This window comes from Podarcis vaucheri (assembly GCF_965113315.1).
Source record: "Podarcis vaucheri genome assembly, chromosome: 10".
NCBI lineage: Eukaryota > Metazoa > Chordata > Lepidosauria > Squamata > Lacertidae > Podarcis > Podarcis vaucheri.
This window is the reverse complement of record NC_138748.1, coordinates 74,102,881-74,116,725: the sequence shown is the minus strand read 5'-3', so window position 1 is coordinate 74,116,725 and position 13,845 is coordinate 74,102,881. Positions and strand designations below refer to the sequence as shown.

At 45.0% G+C, this 13,845-nt stretch overlaps 1 protein-coding gene and 1 long non-coding RNA gene across 8 annotated transcripts in view; one reads left to right on the top strand and one right to left on the bottom strand.

Moving 5' to 3' along the window:
- The window catches only part of LOC309541501, a 65,408-nt gene that overhangs the window by 2,290 nt on the left and 49,273 nt on the right, over positions 1-13,845 (bottom strand). The window lies entirely within an intron of this gene.
- Positions 1-13,845, top strand: part of LOC309541252 (uncharacterized protein) — a 246,014-nt gene that overhangs the window by 202,790 nt on the left and 29,379 nt on the right. For 2 of the 7 annotated variants that reach the window (XM_082238892.1, XM_082238895.1), the window contains exon 1: positions 4,908-5,136. The exons of 3 other annotated variants lie outside the window; for them this stretch is intronic. The gene's annotated coding sequence lies outside the window, so the exon portion shown is untranslated. Of the gene's footprint in view, positions 1-4,907; positions 5,137-6,080; positions 6,254-13,845 lie in introns of those variants that run through there. 2 more of the 7 variants (XM_082238890.1, XM_082238893.1) reach the window with 2 other exon arrangements.

Genomic DNA, 13,845 nt, shown 5'->3' with positions numbered 1-13,845 from the left:
GCCACCAGATACTCTTGCCTCTCTGCTTCCCCCTCAGCTCTTTCGCAGCCTCCAATTCCCTGACAGCTAACTAAAGACCTGACCTCAAGAGTCACTAAATCAGAGATTTGCCCAAGGACTTGTTCTGATCGTAATGCTGTGCTGACAGAGTTAAAATTGTCTCTACAGGGTACTTTTAGATGGCAGATGAATGATGTTTTACTGAGAAATGAATTGATCGTAAATAAAGCTCAAAAGACCCTAAAGGACTATTTTGAATTGAACCTGAATCCTGGAATTGAAGCAAGGGGTGCAAGTAAAGTGGTAATGCCAGGTATTTTGATTCAACAGAATTCTATCAGAATGAGCAAAAGGAAAAAGTTCTGTCTCAAAGGAGAAAGAGAAAAAGCTAAGATGTAACTCAAAAAATCAACAAATTCAAAAGGAAATTAAAGCATTACAATCTTAGTCTTCACAAATAGTAAACCAATAAATTGAATGGAAAATTATATTGATGAAACAAAAGAGTTTTGCATCGGCAAATAAATGCAGAAAATTATTGGCTTGGGGACAGGAGAGTACAATAATTAATATTATGGAGGATGGTAAGAATATTGAGAACCCAACAGAGATTAGAAAATGTTTTCAAAAGTACTATAAGCAGCTTTACATAAAGGAAAAATGGATAAAATGGAACAGTTTTTGGACAAAAATGGATTGCAGAAAATTCCAGCGGACAAAACAAGCCTACTAAATGAACTGGTTACAAGACAAGAAGTTGAAGGGGCAATTAGAATCATAGAATCATAGAGTTGGAAGAGACCACAAGGGCCATCGAGTCCAACCCCCTGCCAAGCAGGAAACACCATCAGAGCACTCCTGACATATGGTTGTCAAGCCTCTGCTTAAAGACCTCCAAAGTAGGAGACTCCACCACACTCCTTGGCAGCAAATTCCACTGTCAAACAGCTCTTACTGTCAGGAAGTTCTTCCTAATGTTTAGGTGGAATCTTCTTTCTTGTAGTTTGGATCCATTGCTCCGTGTCCGCTTCTCTGGAGCAGCAGAAAACAACCTTTCTCCCTCCTCTATGTGACATCCTTTTATATATTTGAACATGGCTATCATATCACCCCTTAACCTCCTCTTCTCCAGGCTAAACATGCCCAGCTCCCTTAGCCGTTCCTCATAAGGCATCGTTTCCAGGCCTTTGACCATTTTGGTTGCCCTCCTCTGGACACGTTCCAGTTTGTCAGTGTCCTTCTTGAACTGTGGTGCCCAGAACTGGACACAGCACTCCAGGTGAGGTCTGACCAGAGCAGAATACAGTGGCACTATTACTTCCCTTGATCTAGATGCTATACTCCTATTGCCCAAATGAAAATAGGCAAAGCACTGGGACCTGATGCTTTAACTTCCAAGTATTATAAAATATTTAAGGATTGGCTGATACAACCATTGATGGATGTTATAACAAAATATTAAAGGGGGACAAAGCACCCGAGTCCTGGAAAGAGGCCTTCATCACTCTGATACCCAAACCAGATACAGATAGAGCTCAAGTAAGGAATCAGCGACCAATTTCCTTGTTGAATGTGGATTATAAAATATTTGCAAATATTTTGGCTACAAGATTGAAGAAGATTTTGAATAAGCACATACATAAAGATCAGTCAGGTTTTTTATCTGAGAGGCATATGAAAGATAATATTAGGAATGTGCTGGAAAGATTAGAGGCAAAAAAGAATCCTAAAGCAATGTTTATGTTTATTGATGCAGAGAAAGCCTTTGATAATGTTTCTTGGAGTTTTATGAAACAGAACTTGTGTAATATGGGGATCAGTCAATTTTTTTTCAATGGTATTAATGCAATTTACTTGGAGCAGAAAGCAAAAATTATAATTAACAATGTGGTCTCAGAAGAAATTAGGATTGAGAAGGGAACCAGGCAAGGGTGCCCACTTCCTCCCCCCCCCTGCTTTCTATTTCTGTCCTAGAGGTGCTGCTGAATAGGATAAGGAATGATGGGGAAGTTAAAGGCATAGTAGTGGGAACTAAACAATATAAGTTAAAAGTCTCTGCTGATGATTTGGTATTGACTTTACAGGACCCTGAGATCAGTGAAATCAAAGCACTGAAGATAATTCAACAGTTCAGACAAGTTGCAGGTTTCATATTGAATAAGAATAAAACCAAAGTTTTAGGGGGGGAAATAACGATACATGAAAAACTTAACTTAGAGGAACCCATAGGGCTGAAGTTTGTGAAAAAGGTGAAATATCTGGGTGTAAATATGACTGCAAAAATGCATTTGTACAAAGACAACTATGAAAAGTTATGGAAAGATATCAAAAGAGATTTGGATATTTGTACAAGGTTGAAACTATCTTTGCTGGGCTGAATTTCTGCGATAAAGATGAATGTATTGCCTAAGGTGTTATTTTTGTTCCAAGTACTCCCTATCATTGATAAGTTGAATTGTTTTAAGGAATGGCAAAAGATATTATCTAAATTTATCTGGCAGGGGAAAAACCCCAGAATTAAGTTTAAATTATTAACAGATGTAAAAGAGAGAGGGGGTTTCTCCCTGCCAGATTTAAGGATTTACTTTGAAGCTGCAGCCTTTTGCTAGCTGAAACAATGGTTTTTATTGGAAGATACAGATGTTTTGGATTTGGAAGGTTTTGATAATGTATTTGGTTGGCATGCATATTTATGGTATGACAAGCTAAAAGCTCACAAAGGATTTAAAAATCATATAATTAGAAAATCTTTGGATGATGTTTGGATAAGATACAGGGATTTGTTAGAAAGGAAAACACCCAGATGGATATCACCATTGGAAGCTAAGACCCATAAAAGGTTGAATATGAAAGATACATGGTTGAAGTATAATGATAGTTTGATGGAAGTAGGGGACCAATTTAGATTAAAATCTTATGGTCCGTTGAAAGATAAATTAGATGATTGGTTCCAGTACATCCAGATAAATGAAATGTTTAAAATGGATAAGAAAATTGGTTTTCAAACAGAGAAATCCAAACTAGAAATGGAATTATTAGATACAAAAACACCCGCTCTGCAGAGCCAGCTCAGTGAGCCCCTGCACGCCTCATTTGACCTCTTGACAAGCTGCTGACGGCTCCCTGCTGGGAGAACAATGGAACCGAAACTCGTGGACTCCTAAAAGTGTCAAAACCCGCTACAATGTAACCATTTCATTTCGTACTTCAATTATCGTTATACGAATGGACTGAAATAGGGAAAAACCCCTAAAATTTATATAAAATCAACCGCAACTCCGATCTCTTTGGTTTTGGTGTCAATCGACTCAGTTCTCTCTGGACTCCATGATGCTACCCCTACTTCCATAATCTCCGAAACGGCAGGTCACGTACGCAGGAAGACCTTAATCCTGTCGGATCGTTCTGCCAAGCCCTTCCTCCGGGCAATGCCAGGTGACAGACCATGCATACCTGGACTATTGTTCTGTCACCACCGGTACTCAGGAGTGCTTATCTTTGCATATCCCTCACTCTGCATATTTCCCCCTCCCTTCCCTGAAATGCTAATCTGTGTAAACCCACCCTCTTGTAATATATTCATGATGTAATCCGTGAAACCCAACCTTCCCATAATGTATTCATGACGTTTCTTGCACTGTATTCTGGGTCTTGGAGGGAACTTTTAAAAGTCTATGTCGCCCCATTCTCGGGGTTCAATCTCGTCTTGAACCTGTTGCGCAATAAACTCGGATCTTCATAGTTTGCTCCTGCGTCCGGCTGAACTCCTTTCTTCTCCGCTAGGATCCGCGGACCCTGTCCGACGAGCTGGGTGGCTGTGCAACCACGCACCCAGATTTTTCCGTTTCACCTCACAGTCTCGGCCCCTCCTGGCCGTGCCAAGGGGGGAGAGAGCCTGATCTCTGCAGCCCCAGCCCCCAGCCGGACAGGAGCCTTCAAGAAAAACACAGTGTGAGAAACCCCCCCCCCCAACCCTCTTGGCCGACCTTGAGACAATACATAGACATTCACAGAGCTGGGAGCCTCTTGTTGGGGGGGGGTCCCCCTCACACACACACACAGCTGGCCCTCCAGCCCCAGCTCCCCTGGCTGAGCTGGAAACACAAGTCTCAATGCAAAGCACACAAAAAGAAAGCTCTTTCCCCAAAATGTACAATTTAACTGTTACCAAAACACACAGAGCAGCCCCCCCTTTTGCCTGAGACACACACACACAGCCACAGCCCACGGCTCCCTCCATTTCAAGGAATGGGGGTCCCGCACAGCCCTCAGGGCACCTCAGCATCCCGGGGATTGCTTTGCTCCGGTGGGGGGGTAGTATTTTGCTTGCTGAGGGCAGGAGTCACAATCCTGTCACATTGCGGGGTGTCAGGCTTTAGGCAAGGGGGTGAGGCTTGGGTGGGCCAGTCCTGTTCACAGTAAATTCTCAGTCCTTTGGGGTTCATCGCTCCACCACAACCCCACTTTCCCACACCTTTTAACTACCCTCTTCCCCAAAGCACCACAACAGTATTCACACATCCCCCAGCTGCAATGCTTTCCTGCGCTTCGCCTTGGAAAGTATCAGGATTCAATCCCCCATCCCGATGGATTTCTGTCTTGACTGCGCCTCCCCCCCTTCCTGGATTTAACAGCAGCAATACCTAAAACACGGAGGGATCTAAGCTCCTGGCGTGGGGTGGGGGAGGGAAGGATTTTGCAATATAAACATTGTGGGGTGGGGTACCCCACTTTGCAGCTGGATTGCCGGGATCAGCCCCTCCCCCATTCTCCTGATTCACAGAAGGGGGAGGGGAAAAACCTTCCTCTCCTCCCCGCCCCCCAAATTCCACCCCTCCTGGCACATCCTTCCCACACCCCGCCACCGCAACCCCCAAATCCCCTCCCCAATATGTTGCTCCTCCTCCTCGCCATCCGACTTCTGCTCCGGGAATGTGTGTGTGTGGGGGGGGTGAGCCCCCCTCCCAACCTGACTGCTTCTCCCGGAAGTGGAGCTTCTGCGCCGGATTGCTGCTCTGCGCCGTAGCTCTAGGGGGGCGCGCTTTCGGAAAGGGGAGGAGGGGCGGCAGGTAAATCCCCCCCACCCACGTGGATGTTGCAGGAAAGGAAAGGAGAATCGGGAGGGAGGACAAAGAGGTAAAGGGCTCGCGGGGGGGGGGAGAGAAGGATCCAGAGAAAAGCGCCTTTCGTGGATCTGGATCCCTGCACGCGTACTGCGAAGGAGGTTTTCCTTGGACCCTTAGGAAGCCCACCCAGGGGATCCCAACGAAGCCCCCTCGCCCCATTTCCCCGCGCAGCATCCCTGGGGCGCTGTGGGTTCCGCACGGAGAGAGGTGGGCCATGAAAGGGTTAACGGGCATGAGGGACGCCTGGATAGAGACCCCCCCTGTCCTCCCCTGATCGTCTTGGGGGGGGCCCTCCGGACGGAGAGATGGGGGCGCAGGGCGAGGCGTGAGGGGGGCCTCTCAGTGCAGGGGAAACTCTGGGACAGAGGGAGGGAGTCGAGGAAGTGGGGAGGGGGAGCATCCCTGGGGCAGGGAAGGGCAGCAATGGGGGGTGGGGGAAGAGAGCTAGGTAGACACGTCTTTGGGGACACGTCTCCATCTTGGCGCCCGCGGGGATTGTCTTGGCTTCTCCCTCCCACCCAATTATCGCCCCTCCTTCAAGGCAACCAAAGGGATCACTGGAAAGTGGGGGGTCGTGTCCCCCCTCCCTTTCCTTCCTGCAAACTCCATCCTCTTACTGCCTCACAAGCCCCCATAAGCCCCTGCCCTGTCCAGACACAGCGCTTCTGCCCAGTCCAACCATTGGTCCCCTGGAGAGGAGAGGAAATCCCGAGAGGAAGGGGGAGGGGAGGGGCCTTCTCAGAAGCGGCTCTTTGTTTCCGCAATCCCACCCAGGAAGCAGCCAGAAACCTTTTCCTCTCTCTCAGGATTCCATCTTTATTGTCTTTTCCACTGAGGATGAGGATAATGTACACCTGTCATCAGAAACAGGGGTGCAGAGTCCATGGAATGGCTCTCAGGATTGATACAGAAGTTGCACCTCAAAAGCATTTCTGTTCCCCCTATTCTTTGTAGGCAATGTCAGAGTGACTGACAAGCTGAGATACAACCCATCATCATCCGATGACAGCGACTGCATGAATCTTCCCAGTCAAAGGACCCATTTTCATGATAGACAGTGCCTGTGGCTGGAGGCTCTACACACCGGGTGTGCCTGTGCAGGCCAAAGACTGCCAGTATTAGCACAGGTGAGGTGTGTGACCTCCCCAAATTTACAGAATGTTGTGTGAATGAGAGTTTGTGGGTGGGATTATTGTTCACGGCAACCCTGTGATTTTCTCCAACCATAACATTTCGTGAGCTGATATTGCAGTACAAATTCCAAAATAACTATCAAAAAAAATCACAAGATGATAAGAAAGGTTGTACTATTTATATCCTGTCCATCTGGTTGGGTTTCCGCAGCCACTCTGGGCAGGTTACAGCACATATAAAAGACAGTAAAACATCAAACATTAAAAACGTCCCGATACAGGGCTGCCTTCAGCTGTCTTCTAAATGTCAGGTAGTTGCCCATTTCCTTGACCTCTGCCTGCTTCCCTGTAACTTCGCTTCTCGCAGGGAAGGAACCAGCAGAAGACCCTCAGAAGAGGACCTCAGCGTCCAGACTGAGCCATGGGGGTGAAGACGCTCCTTCAGGGCAGAGGCTGTTGGGGGCTTTAGGTTGCAGATCTTGCTCCTCCATAATGACCTCCAGAGCAAGTCTGACATATAATTAGCAGAGTAGTAAAAAACCATCAGAGGCAGCAAAATTTTTATTCGGCAAATAAATTTATTACTGAATGCAAAATAGCACAACAGGATCCAAAACACAGCAAAAACCTAACTTAAATAAAACCCTAACTTAGCATATCAAAACAGCACTCAAGTAAATAAAAAAAATTGTCCAGTGCACCTTCTTTTTGTTGTTGTTGTTTAGTTCTTTAGTCATGTCCTACTCTTCATGACCCCATGGACCACCAGGCACCCCTTTCTTCTACTGCCTCCCGCAGTTTGGTCAAACTCATGCTGGTAGCTTCGAGAACACTGTCCAACCATCTCGTCCTCTGTCGTCCCCTTCTCCTTGTGCCCTCCATCTTCCCCAACATCAGGGTCTTTTCCAGGGAGTCTTCTCTTCTCATGAGGTGACCAAAGTCTTGGAGCCTCAGCTTCAGGATCTGTTCTTCCAGTGAGCACTCAGGGTTGATTTCCTTAAGAATGGATAGGTTGGATCCTCTTTCAGTCCATGGGACTCTCAAGAGTCTTCTCCAGCATCATAATTCAAAAGCATCAATTCTTCAGCAACTAGCCTTTTTTATGGTCCAGCTCTCACTTCCATACATCACTACTGGGAAAGCCAGAGCTTTAACTATACGGACCTTTGTTGGCAAGGTGATGTCTCTGCTTTTTAAGATGCTGTCTAGGTTCATCATCACTTTTCTCCCAAGAAGCAGGCATATTTTAATTTCATGACCATCTGCAGTGATCATGGAGCCCAAGTAAGTAAAATCTCTCACTGCCTCCATTTCTTCCCCTTCTATTTGCCAGGAGGTGATGGGAATTCTGCATATAAGTTAAATAAGCAGGGAGGCAATATACAGCCTTGTCATACTCCTTTCCCACTTTCAGTTTTTCCATATCCAAGTAGCACCTTAGAGACCAACTAAGATTGTCGATTGTCCTGGGTATAAGCTTTCCTGTGTATGCACACTTCTTCAGATACACTGAAACAGAAGTCACCAGACAGACCCTTATGTATAGTGGGAAGGTGGGGTGGGGTTTTTCTCAGAAGGGTAGTAGGAGATGGTTATGGTAAAGCTGTTGACGACTGTTAATGACTGCAATTAGTCCTATAGGAAAAAGCATGGGATAGTATGCAGATGACCAAAAATAGCTTTAGCATGTGTAATGAGACAAGAATCCAATATCTCTATTCAAACCAGGTCTCTCCATAGTTTTCAGTTTAGTAATAAGTTGTAATTCAGTAACTTCTCTATCAAGTCTATTTCTGAAATTCTTTTTTTATTAATTTCGACTGCGTCAGAGCAACACGGCTACCTGCCTGAATCTAGCACTCAAGTAAGACACAGACAAGCAGAGTATTGAAATAGCAGAATAGGAAGTGGGACCAGGCGCCTTTCAATACTGTAATTTATAAACAATTCAATGTCAGAGTAACCTTGGGACTGGATAACAAGCCTGGCTCACTCCAGTTTAAACCAGCTTCTTCTGGTTCCCAGAAACAAGGAAGGTTCAGCATAACCTCATTACAACTGATCCCACCACCTGCTCTCAGCAGAAAGGAAACTCCCTTATCAGCTAAAATGTTCCAGCTAGAGAAAACACCAGCTTTGAATCAAACAGAGTAAAACCACCAGAACCTTCTTGAAGCAATAGATCAGGAATGATCTCTCTGCATTGTTGTTGTTTAGTCATTTAGTCATGTCCAACTCTTCGTGACCCCCTGGACCAGAGCACGCCAGGCACTCCTGTCTTCCACTGCCACCCGCAGCTTGGTCAGACTCATGTTTGTAGCTTCAAGAACACTGTCCAACCATCTCGTCCTCTGTTGTCCCCTTCTCCTTGTGCCCTCCATCTTTCCCAACATCAGGGTCTTCTCCAGGGAGTCTTCTCTTCTCATGAGGTGGCCAAAGTATTGGAGCCTCAGCTTCACAATCTGTCCTTCCAGTGAGCACTCAGGGCCGATTTCCTTCAAAATGGAGAGGTTTGATCTTCTTGCAGTCCATGGGACTCTCAAGAGTCTCCTCCAGCACCATAATTCAAAACCATCAATTCTTCAGCGATCAGCCTTCTTTATGGTCCAGCTCTCACTTCCATACATCACTACTGGGAAAACCATGGCTTTAACTATATGGACCTTTGTTGGCAAGGTGATGTTTTTAAGATGCTGTCTAGGTTTGCCATTGCCTTTCTCCCAAGGAGCAGGCGTCTTTTAATTTCGTGACTGCTGTCACCATCCTTCCTGGAACAGATGGCCAAGCATGCAAAAGGAAGCGAGATAGTAGTAATGGGGGACTTCAATTACCCGGATATTTGTTGGATGTCAAACTCAGCCAAGAGCATAAGGTCAAACAGATTCCTCACTGGCCTTGCAGACAACTTCATTGTCCAGAAAGTGGGAGAAGCAACAAGAGGAACAGCCATTTTAGATCTGGTCCTAACCAATGTTGATGACCTGGTTAGTGGGGTAGAAGTGGAAGGATCATTAGGCGCGAGTGATCATGCTCTTCTGAAGTTTACTATACAGCGGAAAGGAGCAGCCCAGCATACTAAGACTCAATTTCTTGACTTTAAGAAAGCCGACTTCATAAAACTTAGGGAAGTGCTGGGTGAGATCCCATGGACAGTAATACTAAAAGGAAAGGGAGTTCATGATGGCTGGGAGTTTGTTAAGAGGGAGATAGAAAGAGCACAACTTCAGGCAATACCAATGAGACGGAAACATGGAAGGTGCCTAAAGAAGCCAGGGTGGCTATCTAAAGAACTTTTAACTGAATTAAGATTAAAAAAGGATGTGTACAAAAAATGGAAAAGGGGGGAAACCACCAAAGAGGAATTCAAACAAATAGCCAGCACGTGTAGACACAAAGTCAGAAAAGCTAAAGCACAGAATGAACTCAGGCTTGCTAGAGAGGTTAAAAGCAACAAAAAAGGTTTTTATGGGTATGTTCGTAGCAAAAGGAAGAACAAAAAAACAGTGGGGTCACTCAGAGGAGAAGATGGTGAAATGCAAACAGGGGACACAGAAACGGCTGAACTCCTCAATGCCTTCTTTGCCTCAGTCTTCTCCGATAAAGAAAACAATGCCCGACCTGAAGAATTTGGAGCAAATGATTCAGCAGAGGAAACACAGCCCAGAATAACTAAGGAGATAGTACAAGAATACTTGGCTAGTCTAGATGTATTCAAGTCTCCAGGGCCAGATGAACTGCATCCAAGAGTATTAAAAGAACTGGCAGATGTGATTTCAGAACCACTGGCAGTTATCTTTGAGAATTCCTGGAGAACAGGCGAAGTCCCGGCAGACAGGAGGAGGGCAAATGTTGTCCCTATTTTCAAAAAGGGGAAAAGAGAGGACCCAAATAATTACCGCCCAGTCAGTCTGACATCAATACCAGGGAAGATTCTGGAGCAGATCATTAAGCAAACAGTTTGTGAGCACCTAGAAAGGAATGCTGTGATCACCAATAGTCAGCATGGATTTCTGAAAAATAAGTCATGTCAGACTAACCTGATCTCGTTTTTTGACAGAATTACAAGCCTGGTAGATGAAGGGAACGCAGTGGATGTAGCCTACCTTGATTTCAGCAAGGCATTTGACAAGGTGCCCCATGATATTCTTGTAAAGAAGCTGGTAAAATGCGGTCTTGACTCTGCTACCACTCAGTGGATTTGTAACTGGCTGACTGACCGAACCCAAAGGGTGCTCATCAATGGTTCCTCTTCATCCTGGAGAAGAGTGACTAGTGGGGTGCCACAGGGTTCTGTCTTGGGCCCGGTCTTATTCAACATCTTTATCAACTACAGATAGGTGGCCGTGTTGGTCTGCCATAGTCAAAACAAAAAAATTTCCTTCCAGTAGCACCTTAAAGACCAACTAAGTTAGTTCTTGGTATGAGCTTTCGTGTGCAAGCACACTTCTTCAGATACACACTGAAGAATGTGTATCTGAAGAAGTGTGCTTGCACATGAAAGCTCATACCAAGAACTAACTTAGTTGGTCTTTAAGGTGCTACAGGAAGGAAATTTTTTTGTTTTATCTTTATCAACGACTTGGATGATGGACTCAAGGGCATCCTGATCAAATTTGCAGATGACACCAAACTGGGAGGGGTGGCTAACACCCCAGAGGACAGGATCACACTTCAAAACGACCTTGACAGATTAGAGAACTGGGCCAAAACAAACAAGATGAACTTTAACAGGGAGAAATGCAAAGTATTGCACTTGGGCAAAAAAAATGAGAGGCACAAATACAAGATGGGGGACACCTGGCTTGAGAGCAGTACATGTGAAAAGGATCTAGGAGTCTTGGTTGACCACAAACTTGACATGAGCCAACAGTGTGACGCGGCAGCTAAAAAAGCCAATGCAATTCTGGGCTACATCAATAGGAGTATAGCATCTAGATCAAGGGAAGTAATAGTGCCTCTGTATTCTGCTCTGGTCAGACATCACCTGGAGTACTGTGTCCAGTTCTGGGCACCACAGTTCAAGAAGGGCACTGACAAACTGGAACGTGTCCAGAGGAGGGCAACCAAAATGGTCAAAGGCCTGGAAACGATGCCTTATGAGGAACGGCTAAGGGAGCTGGGCATGTTTAGCCTGGAGAAGAGGAGGTTAAGGGGTGATATGATAGCCATGTTCAAATATATAAAAGGATGTCACATAGAGGAGGGAGAAAGGTTGTTTTCTGCTGCTCCAGAGAAGCGGACACGGAGCAATGGATCCAAACTACAAGAAAGAAGATTCCACCTAAACATTAGGAAGAACTTCCTGACAGTAAGAGCTGTTCGACAGTGGAATTTGCTGCCAAGGAGTGTGGTGGAGTCTCCTACTTTGGAGGTCTTTAAGCAGAGGCTTGGCAACCATATGTCAGGAGTGCTCTGATGGTGTTTCCTGCTTGGCAGGGGGTTGGACTCTATGGCCCTTGTGGTCTCTTCCAACTCTATGATTCTATGATTCTATGATCTGCAGTGATCATGGAGTCCAAGAAGGTAAAATCTCTCACTGCCTCCATTTCTTCCCCTTCTATTTGCCACGAGGTGATGGGACCAGTGGCCATGATCTCAGTTTTTTGGATGTTGTGCTTCAGACCATATTTTGCGCTCTCTTTCACCCTCATTAAAAGGTTCTTTAATCCCTCCTTACTTTCTGCCATCAAGGTTGTGTCATCTGCATATCTGAGGTTGTTGATATTTCTTCCAGCGATCCATCCCAGCCTTTCGCACGATGAATTCTGCATTGAAGTTAAATACAGGCTTGCTGTACTCCTTTCCCAATTTTGAACCAATCAGTTGTTCCATATCCAGTTCTAACTGTAGCTTCTTGTTCCACATAGAAATTTCTCAGGAGACAGATGAGGTGATCAGGCGCTCCCATTTCTTTAAGAACTTGCCATAGTTTGTTGTGGTTGACACAGTCAAAGGCTTTTGAAGCAATGAAGCAGAAGTAAATGTCTTTCTGGAACTCTCTAGCTTTCTCCATAATCCAGTGCATGTTTGCACTTTGGTCTCTGGTTCTTCTGCCCCTTCGAAATCCAGCTTGCACTTCTGGGAGTTCTCGGTCCACATACTGCTTGAGACTTCCTTGTAGAATTTTAAGCATAACCTTGCTAGCGTGTGAGATGAGTGCAATTGTGCGGTAGTTGCAGCATTCTTTGGCACTGCCCTTCTTTGGGATTGGGATGTAGACTGATCTTCTCCAATCCTCTGGCCACTGCTGAGTTTTCAAAATTTGCTGGCATATTGAATGTAGCACCTTAACAGCATCATCGTTTAAAATGTTAAATAGTTCAGGTGGAATATCATCACTTCCACTGGCCTTGTTATTAGCAGTGCTTTGTAAGGCCCATTTGACTTCACTCTCCAGGATGTCTTTCTCAAGGTCAGCAACCACACTACCTGGGGTGTACGAGCCACCCATATTTTTCTGACATAATTCCTCTGTGTATTCTTGCCACCTCTTCTTGATGTCTTCTGCTTCTGTTAGGTCCTTTCCACTTTTGTCTTTTATTATGGTAATCTTTGTACAAAATGTTCCTTTCATATCTCCAATTTTCTTGAACAAATCTCTTGTTTTTCCTATTCTATTGTTTTCCTCTACTTCTTTGCATTGCTCGTTTAAGAAGGCCTTCTTGTCTCTTCTTGCTATTTTTTGGAAATCTGCATTCAATTTCCTGGATCTTTCACTATCTTTCGCATTTTTCTTGCCTTCTCTCCCCCGCTATTTGTAAGGCCTCGTTGGACAGCCACTTTGCTTTCTTGCATTTCCTTTTCATTGGGGTGGTTTTAGTTGCTGCCTCCTGTATAATGTTACGAGCCTCCACCCATAGTTCTTCAGGCACTCTGTCCACCAAATCTAAATCCTTAAACCGGTTCCTCACTTCTACTGTGTATTCATAAGGGATTTGACTTAAATTGTGTCTTACCGGCCCAGTGGTTTTTCCTACTTTCTTCAGTTTAAGCTTGAATTTTGCTATAAGAAGCTGATGATCTGAGCCACAGTCAGCTCCAGGTCTTGTTTTTGCTGACTGTATAGCGCTTCTCCATCGTTGGCTGCAGAGAATATAATCAATCTGATTTCGATGCTGCCCATCTTGTGATGTCCATGTGTAGAGTCGTCTCTTGTGTTGTTGGAAAAGAGTGTTTGTGATGACCAGCTTGTTCTCTTGGCAGAACTCTATTAGCCTTTGCCCTGCTTCGTTTTCAACTCCAAGGCCAAACTTGCCAGTTGTTCCTTTTATCTCTTGACTCCCTACTTTAGCATTCCAATGAGAAGAACATCCTTCTTTGGTGTCATTTCTATAAGGTGTTGTAAGTCTTCATAGAATTGGTCAATTTCAGTTTCTTCAGCACCAGTGGTTGGTGCATAAACTTGGATTACTGTGATGTTAAAAGGTCTGCCTTGGATTCGTATCGAGATCATTCTATCATTTTTGAGATTGTATCACAGTACAGCTTTTGCCACTCTTTTGTTGACTATGAAGGCCACTCCATTTCTTTTACGGGATTCTTGCCCACAGTAGTAGATATGATGGTCATCCGAACTGAATTCGCCC